General features: G+C 52.8%; 1 protein-coding gene across 1 annotated transcript in view; it reads left to right on the top strand.

The window, feature by feature from the left end:
• The window catches only part of Celsr1 (cadherin EGF LAG seven-pass G-type receptor 1), a 148,560-nt gene that overhangs the window by 50,880 nt on the left and 83,654 nt on the right, over positions 1–14,026 (top strand). The gene's annotated exons all lie outside the window — the stretch shown is intronic.

Genomic DNA, 14,026 nt, shown 5'->3' with positions numbered 1-14,026 from the left:
GGAAACAAAGTCACTCAGGGCCCTGAGCAGGGGGGGGGGGGGGTGGGGGTGGTTAAAAGCCCTCGTCCCTTGTAGATTTCCCCTTTGGGCTGTGGTATGTCTGGGGCTGGAGAGCATATGGCTGTCCCTTGGCAGGTGCTCAGGCACCTTGTCCTGCCGGATGGCGTCACTTGGCTCACCACCAGGCATTCACTTAAGTCCTTATTGTTGTTTAATCTTTGCCTGGGGGAATGCCACTCACTTTTCTAGGAGGGGCCCAAAGGTGGCTTCCTGGCTGTGGAGGGAAGAGTGAAGCTTAGTGGCTCCCCATTGGCCCAGCCAGTGTCATTTTGGGGCCCAGCTGGCAGAGGGAGCCCAGGAGACATGGGGTACCCTGGGCTGGCCTGGTACAGTTGGTGCGCTGAGCCAGGAGCCCCCAGCCTAGCCGCTTCCCAAGCACTGGGTACTAGCCCAGAGCCTTGGCTAGAAGTGTCCAGAATGTTTGTGTCGTTTCCCAGGGCAGAGTGGTTGCTGGGGACAATTCTGTGCCCACAGATATTGGACAATGGAGACAGTTTTGGTTGTCACAGCCCAGGGTGAGCGGGCAGAAGTAGGAGGCATTGAGTGGGTGAGGGCAGAGGTACTTAGCCTCACACGGGAGCCACGCCTGCAGCTGCCAGCTCTGGCCTCGGTCTGCTTGCTCTCCTGACCCTTGCCAACACAGCTTGCCTGCGACTGCGGCATTGGATTCCCCAAGCAGGAAATGCAGGGCGTTCAGACTGGATCCTGTGTGTTATTCTCGAGCCCCTGAAGTAAAACAAAGAAGCAGGACACCCACTTTCAGCGTGATCCCAACTGCAGTCGTGGCTCCCCGTGGGCGGTGCGTCCACCTACCCGCGGTCTCTTCCGCAGCGCTCAGTGGGTTGCATACACATCACCAGGCTTTGGCTAGGCGAGAGCAGTCGCTCAACGGTCTTTGAGGGGCTTCGTAACCCCAAGGTTAGCAGGCGCTTACCAGCTCTTGAAATGAAAGGGCTTTACTTCTTACAACAAATGCCGTTGTCTCCCCTCCCTTCACTTGCCATGTGGATTTTGAGGAATTAAAGTGCCTCTTAAAATAGCTTTCTCATTTTGGGTAATCCCATGCAAAAATAAAACCAATTTTTATTAAGAGCCACAAGGCTATCTCCTTTTATCTTTTTAGCCTTTGAAAAATGGATGTGGAGGCCGGGACCGGTGGGTAAGGGCACTTGCGAGACACGCAAAGATGCGAGACAGCCTGAGTTGAATCCCCAGTGCTCACATGGACAGCGCCGAGGGCCACGCACGCTAGTAACCCTGTCCTGTGGGGGCAGGGCGGAGACAGAAAAATGGTTGGGGCTCACAGGTCAGCCAGCCTGACCAAAATAAAAACCTTCTGGGTTCACTGAGACTTTGTCTCATGAGCAGTAGAGGAGGGGACCCAGATTCTCTTCTGGCCTCTGAATGCATTCACACGAGACATGTGCCTTAGCATGCACACAGGCAGACACTATACATACATACATACACACCACACCGTACATACCACACACACATATGGCAAAAATTTTAAAAAGATGGACATGAAACTAAGCATGGTGGTACATGCCTGTAATACCAGAGCTGGGGAGGTAGAGGCAGGGGCATCAGGAGTTCAAGATCATCACACTTGGGTATGTAGTTTCAGAGTTTGAGCTTGAGATCAGCCTGGGCTGTATGAGAACTTGTTTCAAGAAAAAAAGTTGTAATATTCACAGAAAATGCAATGAGCCGTGTACGTTGAAAAGTGCAGCGGCACGTGGTGTATCCGTAGTGTCCGCCTCTTTCCAGGGCCAAGACACTGTCGGAGTCCCGGCCGTGGAGCGTGGACTTCCTGCCCCCTCCCAGCTCCGACAGCCGGCACTGTGCCTCTGCTGCCGTGGACTTGCAGCCTGGGCATTTTGTACCTATGGAATCAGGCAGTGGGTGGTTGCCTTTTTTAAATAATTTTTTAAATTTGTGTGTGTGTGTGCGTGTGTTGGGGGTGGGTACCAGGGTCTGTTGCTACAAATGAACTCTAGGCTCATGTGCCATTTTGCCCCTAGCTTTATGGGGGTGCTAGGGAAGAGAATGTTGGCCAGCAGGCTTTAAATATTGAGCCATCACCCCAGTCCCAGTATATGGCCTTTTGTGTCTGGCATTCCCTATGCAGAATAGTCTTTGAGTCTCTTTCCCTTTGTAGGGTATGCCAACATTCCTGCTTTTCATGGTGGAGTAATATTCCCTTGTGGCATGGACCACACTCTGTCCATTCCTCTCTGGAAGGTCATGGGGTTTCTACTTGTGACCATTATGAATAGTGTTGCTGTGGGCGTTCATGGTACAAGGTTTGGGGTCCACACATTTTTAGTTACATTGAATCATGCACAGAAGTGGAGTTCTGGGTCACATGTTAATTCTATGTTTTGCTTTTTGAGAAACCAGCTATTAACACTTCAATGAGAGTTCTTTCTTTTGACAAGAATACACTTGCCCCATGTCTAAATCTCTAATTCCTGGGGCTCGGGTTGGGCAGGGCACTGTGGGGCAGAGGTTTGTGTTATGATTTCAGGTTTCTAGAAGGTTCCATCAAACATGGATACAACAAACTTTTTTGTTTTGTCTTGTTTTGTTTATTTTCTGAGGAAGTGTCTCACTTTATTTTAGCCCAGGCTGACCTGGAATTCACTATGTAGTCTCAGGGTGGCCTTGAACTCATGGCAGTTCTCCTACCTCTGCCTCCCAAGTGCTGGGATTAAAGGCATGCACCACCACGCCTGACCCAACAAACTGTTTTTAATGTAATAATTGATGATTCAAAATTTTGAATTAGATGCTACCTTCCACCTTTGGGTTAGAGCTTTATTTTTTATATGTGAAAGGGAGAGATGATCTCTCTTTTCCTCCCTCTCTCTGTCTTGTCTTTCCTTTCATTTTGAGACAGGGTCTCACTCTGTAGCCCTAGTTAGCCAGGTGCTCACTACATAGCCCAGGGTGGCTTCAAATTCACAGCAATCTTCCTGTCTCAGCTTCCTGAGTGCTGGGTCATAGGCATGTGCCACCACGCCTGGCTTCAGGGAGAGAATTTCTGAGTCAGTCTTACTGAAAGCCACATGGCTTTGCTGCACGTTATCAGTGCGGAGTGATGTGCAGCAGAGAGCTTTAGATATCTTTGTTTCACTTCTCCTCACCTCCCTCCAGGTAGTTACCCACTGCCTGTGGTGAGCTCTACCTGACATGGACCCTGCCTTGGACCGATCTGAAGTGGCGGTTCTGTGGTGTCGAGCTCATTCCCGTTGTGCGAACCACAGCACGTCTGCCTCCACAGCTCTTCACCTTCATCTTGTCAGATGGAAAGCTTCCCTGGCCTGTGGCATTTGGCTCCTCAGAGGACCTCGTGTGGGTGGCCTCGGCGGGTCTCACCTGCCTGGGGCTTGTTTCCCCAGGCGTGAGGACCCGGGTCCCTCTGTACTCCGCCACAGGGTCGGGAGCTTCCCTGGTCCCTTGGTTCCTGTGCTGCCCGAGGCTGAGTCTCTTCAAGGTCTGTCTCGACACTGACAGTCTGGGGTCATAGTTTTTCCCTCAGACTTGTATGAGGATAATTCCTCGTCATCGCCACCATTTCACAGTTCCAAAGAGGAGGAAGGAAGCTAGGTTAAAAATGTGCCTTGGGGGTTCAATTCTCAGAAATGGGAGGTGGAGGCAGGAGAATTTCCCCAAAATTTGCAGCCAGTGCAACAGGAAAGGATAGCAGTAGCAAACAGAGTGACATCCAGGGAGAAGCCCTGCCTCAAATGAGGGGGAATGGCCAGGATAGATCCAAAAGTTGTCCTCTGACCTCCACAGGCGCACAGCGGTGTGGGCGCATACACACGTGCGCATGCATGCACAATGTTTTTGCTTGCTTTTTTCAAGATAGGGTCTCACTCTAGCCCAAGGTGACCTGGAACTCACTCTGTAGCCCCAGGCTGGCATTGAACTCACAGCAGTCCTCCTGCATCTGCCTCCTGAGTGCTGGGATTATCACCACTGTGCTCAGTTTGCACAATTTTTTAAAAGTATTTTGGAAAGATGGGCATGGTGGTGCACACCTTTAATCTCATCACTTGGGAGGCAGAGGTAGGAGGATCACCGTGAGTCCGAGGCCACCCTGAGACTACATAGAGTATTCCAGGTCAGCCCGCGCTAAAGTGAGGCCCTACCTCAAAAAAAAAAAAAAAAAAAAAAAGAAGAAGAAGAATACCAATAATAAAAATAAATAAATAAAAATATCTTGGAAACAGAATGAAGCAATGAGGCAAGTGAAATGTTTATTTGAAGAGTTTTTAGAATTGTAGTATTTGAGTATATGTGTGTGTGTGCATGGGTGTGTATGCACGTGTTTGTGTGCATATGTGTATCTGTATGTATGTGCTGATTGTAAGCCAGAGGTCAGGGGTCTTCCTCGGTTGCTCTGCACCCCTTTTGTTGGAGACATGTCTTGGACATGTACAGAGTTGCCTCTGACACCTTCAGGGGTAAAGCATTGTCCTTCTAGACACCAGATAGGTCTGTTTTCTTAAAATCAACAGTAGTGATGAGTGCTGAGCAAGCTTCCCATGTGGTCTGGAGTGTTTTTTGGGGGGTCTGTGTGTGTGTTTCTGCATGTGTTGTGCGTGCATGTGTGTGTATAGGTCAAAGGTTGGGGCTGGATGTCCTCAGCCTCACACTACCTTATTTTGTTAGTTTATGTGGGTGCCCGGGATCTGACTCAGCGTGGTGAGCCATCTGCCCAGTCTCTGCTTTTGCATTGGAACGAGGATTTATGTTAGTGGATGCTCTCGTGACGCAGGGATGGGGTTAGGAAGCAGAGCTGGGTGGGCACTGCCGGTGGGCTCCCAGTGTCTCAGGCAGGCCGAGTGCTTGCCGATCACGCTTGCAGCACGGGATGCAAGGTGAGCTAATGTGCTCCCATCCTAGGACAGGTGGGCCAGGCTCTCAGGACTGCGTGTGTGGAGCGGCTGGCCCGTGGCTTTGTCCTGAGTTGGAAGGCCACTTCCACTCCCACAGAGGGGCAGCAGAAGCAGCGCCATCACCAGCCACTGTGCTGGCTCCTGTTCAGTCAGAGCACAGCCCCTCCCTGAAGGCCCCTGTCACTGAGCCCTGAGCCCTGGGCTGCTCAGCCTTTGTTGCACAGAAAAGAGAAGCCAGACTGTCCTCAGGGCAGGAGCCACTCATCCTACCTGCTGCTTGGCCTCAGTCTGGCCTCAAACAACAGCCGCACCCAGGTTCCCACTCTGGGAACCTGTGCAGAGAACCACACCCAGTCACCTCGCTGGGCATGGAACTGGAGGTGTGGTTTCCGCTTGATGTGGTGAGGGTCTTTGAGAGGCAGGAGCTGGGGACAGGAGCTCAGGCTCGGTTGCAACCTGCCAAGGCCATCAAGAGTGAGTGATGGGAGAGGGATGAGGCCCTGCCCCCAGAGGTGACAGATGCGTGAGCCAGTGTTAAAATGGCCTTGACTCCCCCTGGCACCAGCTCCCACTCAAGCTGCCCATGGCGCCATCTTGCTGGATAGTCCCCACGGCTCCAGTGTGTGGTGAGGCAGAGCTGGCCGCTCCTTCTCTGAGTCGCCAGCAGGCAGCGCTGTGTTCTTCCTGGACTTCTGTCCACTGTGCCCACCCTGGGTGGGGCCTTTGAATCTGGGCCTGCTGCTCATGGCTGGAATGGCTCTGCTGGGCTTGCTCAGCTCTCTGTGCCTTGGTGTCCACGCTGGTGAGGGACTCCATCTGTACTGGTGAGGACATGTCTCCTTGGTCACACCCAGTGCCTCACATCAAGAACGCATGAGGCCAACAGCAGCCAGGTGACCTTCCACCTCTGTGGCCTCGACCTCCTCCCACCCCACAATTCCCATTTGCCCTGGATTGGATGGTGCCTCCCCAGTTCATGTCCAGGAGCCTCAGAATGTGGGGCCCATGGCAGTGGCCTGCAGATGGGGTCACGGCGAGTGCAAAGATGGCTCTGTGGTGGACACAACCTGTCGGTCAGTGACTGACGCCTCCTTTGGCTGTTTGTACATGCATGTGCAGCGTATGGGCACAGTTGTGTGTGGGCGCACATGCAAACAAGTACAAATGCATGTAGAGGCCAGAGGCGGGTGTTGGATGTCTTCCTCTGTTGCTCTCCCACTTACCTACTGAGGCAGAATCTCTTCCTGGGCCCAGAGCTCACTGATGCCGCTGGTCTAGCTGGCCAGCTGCCCCGGCATCCACCTGTGTCCACCTCCTTCACGCCCGACACCTATGTGAGTGTAGGATTTCTTTTCTTTACTTTCGGGGCGCTGGGGACTGAACCCAGGGCCTTGTGCTTGCTAGGCAAGAGCTATTCCCCTGAGCCAAATCTGCACCCCCCTTCGCGGATGCTGAGGGTCTGAATATGTTCTCGCACTTGTGTGGCCATTTCCCAGCCCGGGTTTTGTTTTATGTGTTTGTTCATTTATTTATGAATGACTGCTTTTAATTTTTTTCTGCACGCGTGTGTGTGTTGCGGCAGGGCCCATGCGGTCACCCGTGGTGGGGGCGGGAGGGCAGCTCGCCGGTGTCGGCCTGAGGGAAGCTGTTGTTCACGCGAGAGAATCCCAGACCACGGTGCTTCTTAGGCTAGTCGAGGGTCCTTTTTATTAAGCCAGCAGCTGAGAGGGGCAAATGCCAGAAAAGAACGCTCGGCCTCAAAGCCCAAGGGCACAGCATTTCTAAAGGCAAGAACCAAAGTGACATCAATGCCAGATGTAGGCTGGGGTAGCCTTGGAACAGCCGTTGTTTGGATTGTGCACCTGTGCTTATTTTGGTTCTGCTTGCTGGAGTTACCTTGGGTTTATTATGTCAGGGCCATGGTCAGGGTCAGGGTCAGGAAAAGCCCTGACTGTGCTGCCAGTGTGGGCGAGGCGGCCTGGGGAGGACAGCGGCTGACAGGGGCCCGGACAGGCACAAAATGGAGTCAGGGCCTGATAAGGACAAGATGGCATCACCTCAGCTGTTTCAAACGTTGGGCGCCCCACCTCCACCACTCTTCTTCCTGGTCTTCTTTCAAGCTGGGGTTTCCTGTGACTAATTCCAGAGCTTGCTAGATTTTGAAGATTCTCGGGTCTCTGGCCCTGCCCCCGTGGGACTGGGGTGTTCCCGCAGGGGCGCATGACCACGTCTGGCTGCTTTACATGGGACCTGGAGATCTGAAGTCTGCAATTCTCAGGCCCTTGTGCTTGTGCAGTGATACTCTTAACTGCTGGGCTATCTCTCCAGCCCTATTGTCTGTCTGCCTATCTATCTATCTATCTATCTATCTATCTATCTATCTATCTAATGAGACAAAATCTTGCTATGTAGCCAGGTGGGCCATAAACTAGTGGCAATCCTCCTGTTTAAGCCTGCCAAGTTCTGGGATTATAGAGGAGCATGGAAACTGGCCCTACCCAAAAGTAGCCAAGAGGACAGGCACGTACTCTAGTCCCCATTCACTCGTCACGTGGTCACAGCAGCCCCTGCACAGGCCCGTGCCTTCCCCTTGACTTGCTGGGCTTGCTCTCCGTCTCTCCTGCACTGGTACCCAAAAGGCTCCTCCTGTCCACTTTGGGGTGAGGGCAGGGACTCTAACCCTCCTGGGATCCTGGGAGACCCACCTCCCTGAGCCTCCTGGGGTCGCTCTGCTTGCCACCCTCAGTGGGGTCTCCTGCCACTGGGTCTCAGAGGTACCTCTGTTCCCTGTCCCTTTCTACCCTGGGAAGAGCACCGCTCCTTGGAGGCTATAGTGTGACCTCTCCCTTGGTGTGACCTCTCCCCCCAGTGTCCCAAGGGCTGGTCCTGCCACTGGGTACATGGTTATGGACACCCACCATCCACTGCTGTCTGATCCAGGTCCAAGGACCCAAGGACATCCTCCACCCTCCCCAAGACCTAGAAGTTTCTCTCACGCTTTGAAAGCCCCTTCTGGTGGGCATCCTGCAGCCTCGTGCTTGAACTGCCAGCCGTTCTGCCCCTTCCTGCTGTGTAGGATGGTGCAGTGACTCATGTCTCCCGAGGAAGGCTGCAGAAGTTGAGCTGGGCTGCTTGAGGGCGCTGCTGGGCCCATGGCAGCAGCGGGTCCTGCACTGTTCTGGGACACAGAGCGCATGAGAGGACCCAAGGAGATTGGACACCTGAATGTCACCTAGAATCCCGGTGACAACTGGATGGGGGCCTGGGACAGGAGAAGACCAGTGGGCTGAGTCCACAGGAGCCTGAGGACAGTGTGGGCTGCAGCTAATAGGTACCGTTGGCTTGTCAACAGCAACTGTGCCTCCTAAGGCACCAGTGCTGATGGTAGAGAAAGTGGGTCTGTGGTTGGGAACTTCACGTCTGCAAGGTAAGACAAAGGGGTTATTTAAACATTTTGCTCTAAAGCAAAGGGTTTACGTAAAACAAAGCCAATGATGCTGACAGAACTAGCGTCCACACAGAGTACCCTTGCTAAATCTCTCTGCACTCATGTGTCTATGGGCTTTGTTTTGTTAAAAGCGTTTTCTTGGGGATAAAGAGATGGCTTAGCGGTTAAAGCATTTGCCTGCGAAGCCCAAGGACCTAGGTTCGACTCCTAAGAACCCATATAAGCCAGATGCACATGGTGGTACATGTATCTGGAGGTTGTTTGCAGGAGCTGGAGTCCCTGGCACACCCATATTCTCTCTCTCTCTCAATAAATAAGTAAAAATAAAATAAAATAAGGTTTTTTAAAAAGTGTTTTCTTGGGGCTGGAGAGATGGCTCAGTGGCTAAGTGCACTTCCTGTACAAGTGTGAGGGCCCGAGGGGACCTAAGACCATCTGACTTTGAATCTCCAGAACCCACGTAAACAGCTGGGCATAGCCTCACACGTCTGTAACCCCAGCCCTGTGGGGAATGGAGATTGGAATTACGGGGTTTTTGATGAAAGTCCCTGAATCAGTAAGAGACTTCTTCCAAGGGCAAAACAAGCGGGTAACTGATGGGATGGGGGACGCCTGATGCTGTTCTCCGGTGGCGCTAGGTGAGCCCACAGGGCGCTGTGTCAGCACATGCATGAGCGTCGGCCACACACAAGTCACGCAGCAAAAACAAGACAGAGTGTCTTCTTTGCCTAAGGTCGTGGTATTGGGATCGGCCCTGTTAGCCCAGCTGTAACCGCGGAGTGTCCCTTCCTTTCAGTGGTGACAACCTTGGTGACAGGCATTTATTTTGGTTTGTCCTGAAGGCTTGGTCACTTGCAGGTTGGCTGGCTGAGAAACTCAGCTCAGATCACTGTGGCCAAACCAATCCTCCATGTCTTGGGGTGCCCCGGACGGCCGCACCTTGAACGTGGAGGCGTGGACTGGGTTCTCTAGGCCAGGAGCTAATACCCAATGCTGTCTCCTGCGGGCATGGCATTGCCTTGTCCCCGATTGAGGAAATGTGTCCCTAGACTGTGGCTCCTTGTTCCCAGGTATTCTTCTGTGCCGTGCCCTCTTGAGCTGCCTGTGGGAGGGCTTAGCCCAATGTACCCAGAAAAGATGTGGGCTTTTAGATTAACATGTGAATAGCTTTAACATGGGGCCAGCATAAACACTTCCCTGTGTGGTAAAGGGCGTGTCATGGTGGCTGCCACCAAGAAACAAATACTATACTCCCTGAATTATTATGATAGGCCTTATAAAGAAAACCAAATCAAACAGCTACAGAAACATTGCTTGTGGAAAACAGAACCTTTTCCGTGTGCCACTGGCGGGGAGGAAGAGCTGGCAGCAGGTTCCTCCGTCCCTGCCCACCTCCTCCAGCCATGTGTGAGGGCAGTTAGCCCTCGAGTTCTGGGGACTGTTCTAGCAAAAGACTTACAAGTTCTCAATCCTTGGGTATTTACTTGTTTATTTATCAGAGAGAGAAGGAATGGGTGCCCCTGGGCCTCCAGGCACTGCAAATAAACTCCACACACATGTTCCACCTGTGCATCTGGCTTATGTGGGTCCTGGGGAATCGAACCAAGGTCCTTTGGCTTTGCAGGCAAATGCCTTAACCACTAAGCCATCTCTCCAGCCCCACACATAGCTTTTTATAAAGCAGGCGCTGGGGCTCAAACTCAGGTCCTCATGCTTGCAAGATGAGCATTTTACCAACTCAGCTATCTGCCCAGCCCTGAATTTTTAGATTTATTCTTAGAAAAAGAATAAAGAGAGGAATATAGCAAACTAGTGTCTAATGACCAATGCCTAAGGCAGGCATAGACTTATTTTCAGGTTGTTTGCCATGTGACTTGGCACCCTGATTAACTCCGAGCCTGTCATCAAGGCCTGCCAGAGCAGGTGACCACTGACTCGGCTTACACGGCACACACGTGCTTGAGGTCAGGGTGCTGGCAGGCTGGGGGCTGGTTGGTGGCTCCTTTCTCCATGTCTTCACCTTGAGGGAACCAGGCTGTCTGGAGTTCCTACGAGGACACTAACTGTACTGCAGAGCCCCGCTCTCGTGACCTCCAAATGCTGCCATTCCGGGCCCGTGGCTGTGATGTAGGAACTTTGGGAGACACAATTTAGTCCATGGCAATAAAATACAGGCTGAACTGCCTGACCCAGAAATCTGAAATCCAGAGCACTCCAAAGACTGGTTCCTTTTGAGTGCCATGAGTGGGAAAATCACACACCTGACCTGTGTGACAGGTAGGAGCCGGCATCCAGCCGCACCCCAAAATACGGTCTAACATCACTGCAGGCTCTGTGTAAGGGTGAGCAAGAAATGTAAGCATTCAGCCACACCCCGAAATATGGTCTGACATCACTGCAGGCTCTGTGTACGGGTGAGCGAGAAATGTAAGCACCCAGCCACACCCCGAAATACGGTCTAACATCCCTGCAGGCTCTGCGTAAGGGGTGAACAAGAAACGTAACTTTCATGGTGAGACTCGGCTCCCTCCCTAAGTAGAGCACTTACCTTCCTGTTACTGGGACACATCCCTACCAGAAGCCACTTACGGGAAGAAAGGGTTTACTTTTCCAGCCGCGTTTAGAGGACAGCTTCGTCGTGGCGGGGGATGCGTGGCAGGAGCAGGAAGCTGACTCACATCATCACGTAGCACCAGAGGGAAGTCGGGCGCCAGCTTTGAACGCAGGGGGGCTGGGCTAGTGAGCCCCAAGGTGACACCTCCTGGAGCACCTCCACCTCCCAAAGGCCACACCAGGCGGGAACTAAGTGTGATGTTTAGTCACAGACATATGACACTCCAGGGGACATTTTATAGTCAACCCATTACACGAGGATATCATATTACAAATGTGTAAATATTACAAAATCTGGGGGGAAAATCTAAAAATCAAAACATATCCCAGCTTTATGGACAGGGAACTCAGCCTGTGCAGATGTTTTGAGCCTACTAGGCTATGCGGTTAAGTACATTACTATAAAGTTTGGGGCTGGGCTGGGGGTAACGCAGGGGTAGAGCACTTGCCTAGGGTGCACAAGGCCCTGTGTTAATCCCTAACACAAAAATAAAAGTTCCTGAGCCACTGTCTCCCTGAGTCAACGGCTTGTAAGTGTATATTGTCCGCGTAGCTAGCCCAGAACGTACTGTTTCCCCACTCTGGGTGACCTGTTTGTCCTCATCGTGAGCTGGCTCACAGGGTGGCTTGTCCCTGCTTTGCGAGGTCTGGGCCCTCCACTCGGCTATCTCCAGCGGCAGAAGCCTGGCGGGGGCTGTTCCTGGCCATTGGTTATCTGGAGCTGTGTACCATCGTGGCTTGTCCTCCCCAGTGTGGGACCTCTCCCATGTGCGTAGGGCCACATGGCCGCTCCCGTGTGGTGGCTGGACACAGCAAGGAAAGAGGCAGACGCTTCTGGTCCTCGTGGGGCCTGAACCAGGAGTCCAGATATCTCTTCTGCCATGTCCTTTGGAACGCTGTATGGGATGAAGCAATCTCTGGACTGGCCAAGGCTTGGGAGGGGCCAGGGTATAACTTCCACCTGTGAATAGGAAGGAGAAGCAGATGCCTCCCTGAGGTCTCCTACGTACCCAATCTTCATTATGTTTGCAGATCCTCGTTCATTCCTGGTACCTTCCCTGGCCCTTTGTTCTGAGCTGCAGGTGCCCTGGGCTGATGCCACCTCACCTCTGGAGACGTGTGGGGGTTCAGTGGGATGCGGGCTGCCCTCCCACATCAAGGCCGCACCCGCGCCACTTCCTCATTCAGCCTCAGGTTCTCCAGAGAACTGACGGGAGCTGGGAGCTGGCCTCCATGCCTGGCTGCCACCTGCCAAGCATCTGAGGTTATTGCAGGGAAACTTGGGTCTCCTCCCAGGGCAGCTGGGCTCCTGAATGCGAACTTGCCCTCCTTGTGCCTCAGTTTCTTCACACGTCAAATGGGGATGGGGACGGTGCTGTGGAACCTCGGGCTTGTGGTGGCCAAAGGGCTTGGACTTATTTGTCACTGTGGAGAGTTACCTTTTTTCACCATATGGACAAGTCGCATGATTCATACAGTGTGTGTGTGTGAACATGTGTGTGAGGGTGGCAGTATGTGTGTACATGTGTGTGAGGGTGGGCATGCAGCATGTGTGTGTACACGTGTGTGAGGGTGAGCACACAGTGTGTGTCGGCTAGCGGTTGACATCAGGGTCTTCCTTAGTAGCTCTCTACCGTATTCTTTGTTTTGTTTGCTTGGTTTGGTCTTTCAAGGTAGGGTCTCACTCTAGTCCAGGCTGACCTGGAATTCATATGTAGTCTCAGGCTGGCCTCGAACTCACAGCGATCCTCCCAAGTTCTGGGATTAAAGGTGTGTGTCGCCACACCCAGCTCGCTACCTTATTCTTTAAGGCAGGGTCTTTCTCTGAACCTGGAGCTCCGAATTGACTACACTAGCTAGCCAGTGAGCCGCAGAGATCCAGTTACTGCCTCTCCAGCACTGTGGTTCTAAGCACATGCCATTACGCCTGGCATGTTCCATGGGTCTGGGATTCAAATTCAGGCTCTCACACTTGCGCTGCCAGCGCCTTACCAACAGTGCCCTGTCCCCACCTCTGTGGGCCTTGTAAAAGCAGTGTTGACCAAGCACCCTACATGCTGATGTGTAACAATGGGTTGGGTAGGGCTGAGAGACATCAGACAGTGACGCGGTATATTAATCAGGGTTCTCTAGAGGAACAGAAACAATCGAATGAATTTATTGGGAAATTTATTGGGAATTTATTGGATTAGCTTACAGTAGTTCAACAATAGCAGTTTGCAGGCCCAAGAGTCAAGGATCCTCGTAGCTGCTCAGTGCATGAGGCTGGCTGCCTCAGCAGTCCCAACCCAGCACGGAAGGCCAGGAGGCGTCGTGGAGAGCCCTGCTCTTCAGTCTGCGCTGGTCTCCAGTGCACGCCGGAAGGCAGCCAGCAACCCCGGCAGCCAGGTGGGAGGAAGGGATTCTTTCCTCCCAGAGCTTCCTTAGATAAAGGCCCCCTCTGGGAGAAGGGTTCACCCGAGGGGAAGAACTTCCTCCTTAAATTAATTCTTCCTGGAAGCAGCCTCATAGACCCACTCAAGAGGAATGTCTGTGGATTCGTAAACAGATCAAGTTGACACCAAAACTTACCTATTACACATGGCGTGATGGGTGGGGCTGTTCCCTGGTGGCACCGGTGTGGGCCTGCTGAACACGGTAGGGTTTGAACTCGATGGGGGTGGTGGAAAGAACTGTGATAGAGGGGAGGTGGAGGTGGGATGGATGTCCAGATGGCTGAGGTGGAGCAGAGGGGAAAGCCAGGCCTTTGAATCTCCTCTGGCTGGAGTGAAGTTTGTGAGCTGGGGCGCCCTGTGTGGTGAGGGGTTGACCTATGGTGGTCATGTCCTATTCTGTCCTATTCTGTGGTTTGGGACCATTGGTGGTTTCTGCAAGAGAGAGGCATGCTGGGAGCTGTTCTTTGGGAAGCTGGATGTGGGCAGCAAAGAAAGGGAGGAGAGTGGGGTTAGGGAAGGAGTGGGTGGGGAGTGGGAATGGGGGTACCCAGTTGACCTCC

The sequence above is a fragment of the Jaculus jaculus genome, chromosome 6 (assembly GCF_020740685.1).
Source record: "Jaculus jaculus isolate mJacJac1 chromosome 6, mJacJac1.mat.Y.cur, whole genome shotgun sequence".
Taxonomy (NCBI): Eukaryota; Metazoa; Chordata; class Mammalia; order Rodentia; family Dipodidae; genus Jaculus; species Jaculus jaculus.
The sequence above is the reverse complement of the archived record's forward strand: the minus strand, read 5'-3'. Positions and strand labels throughout refer to the sequence as shown.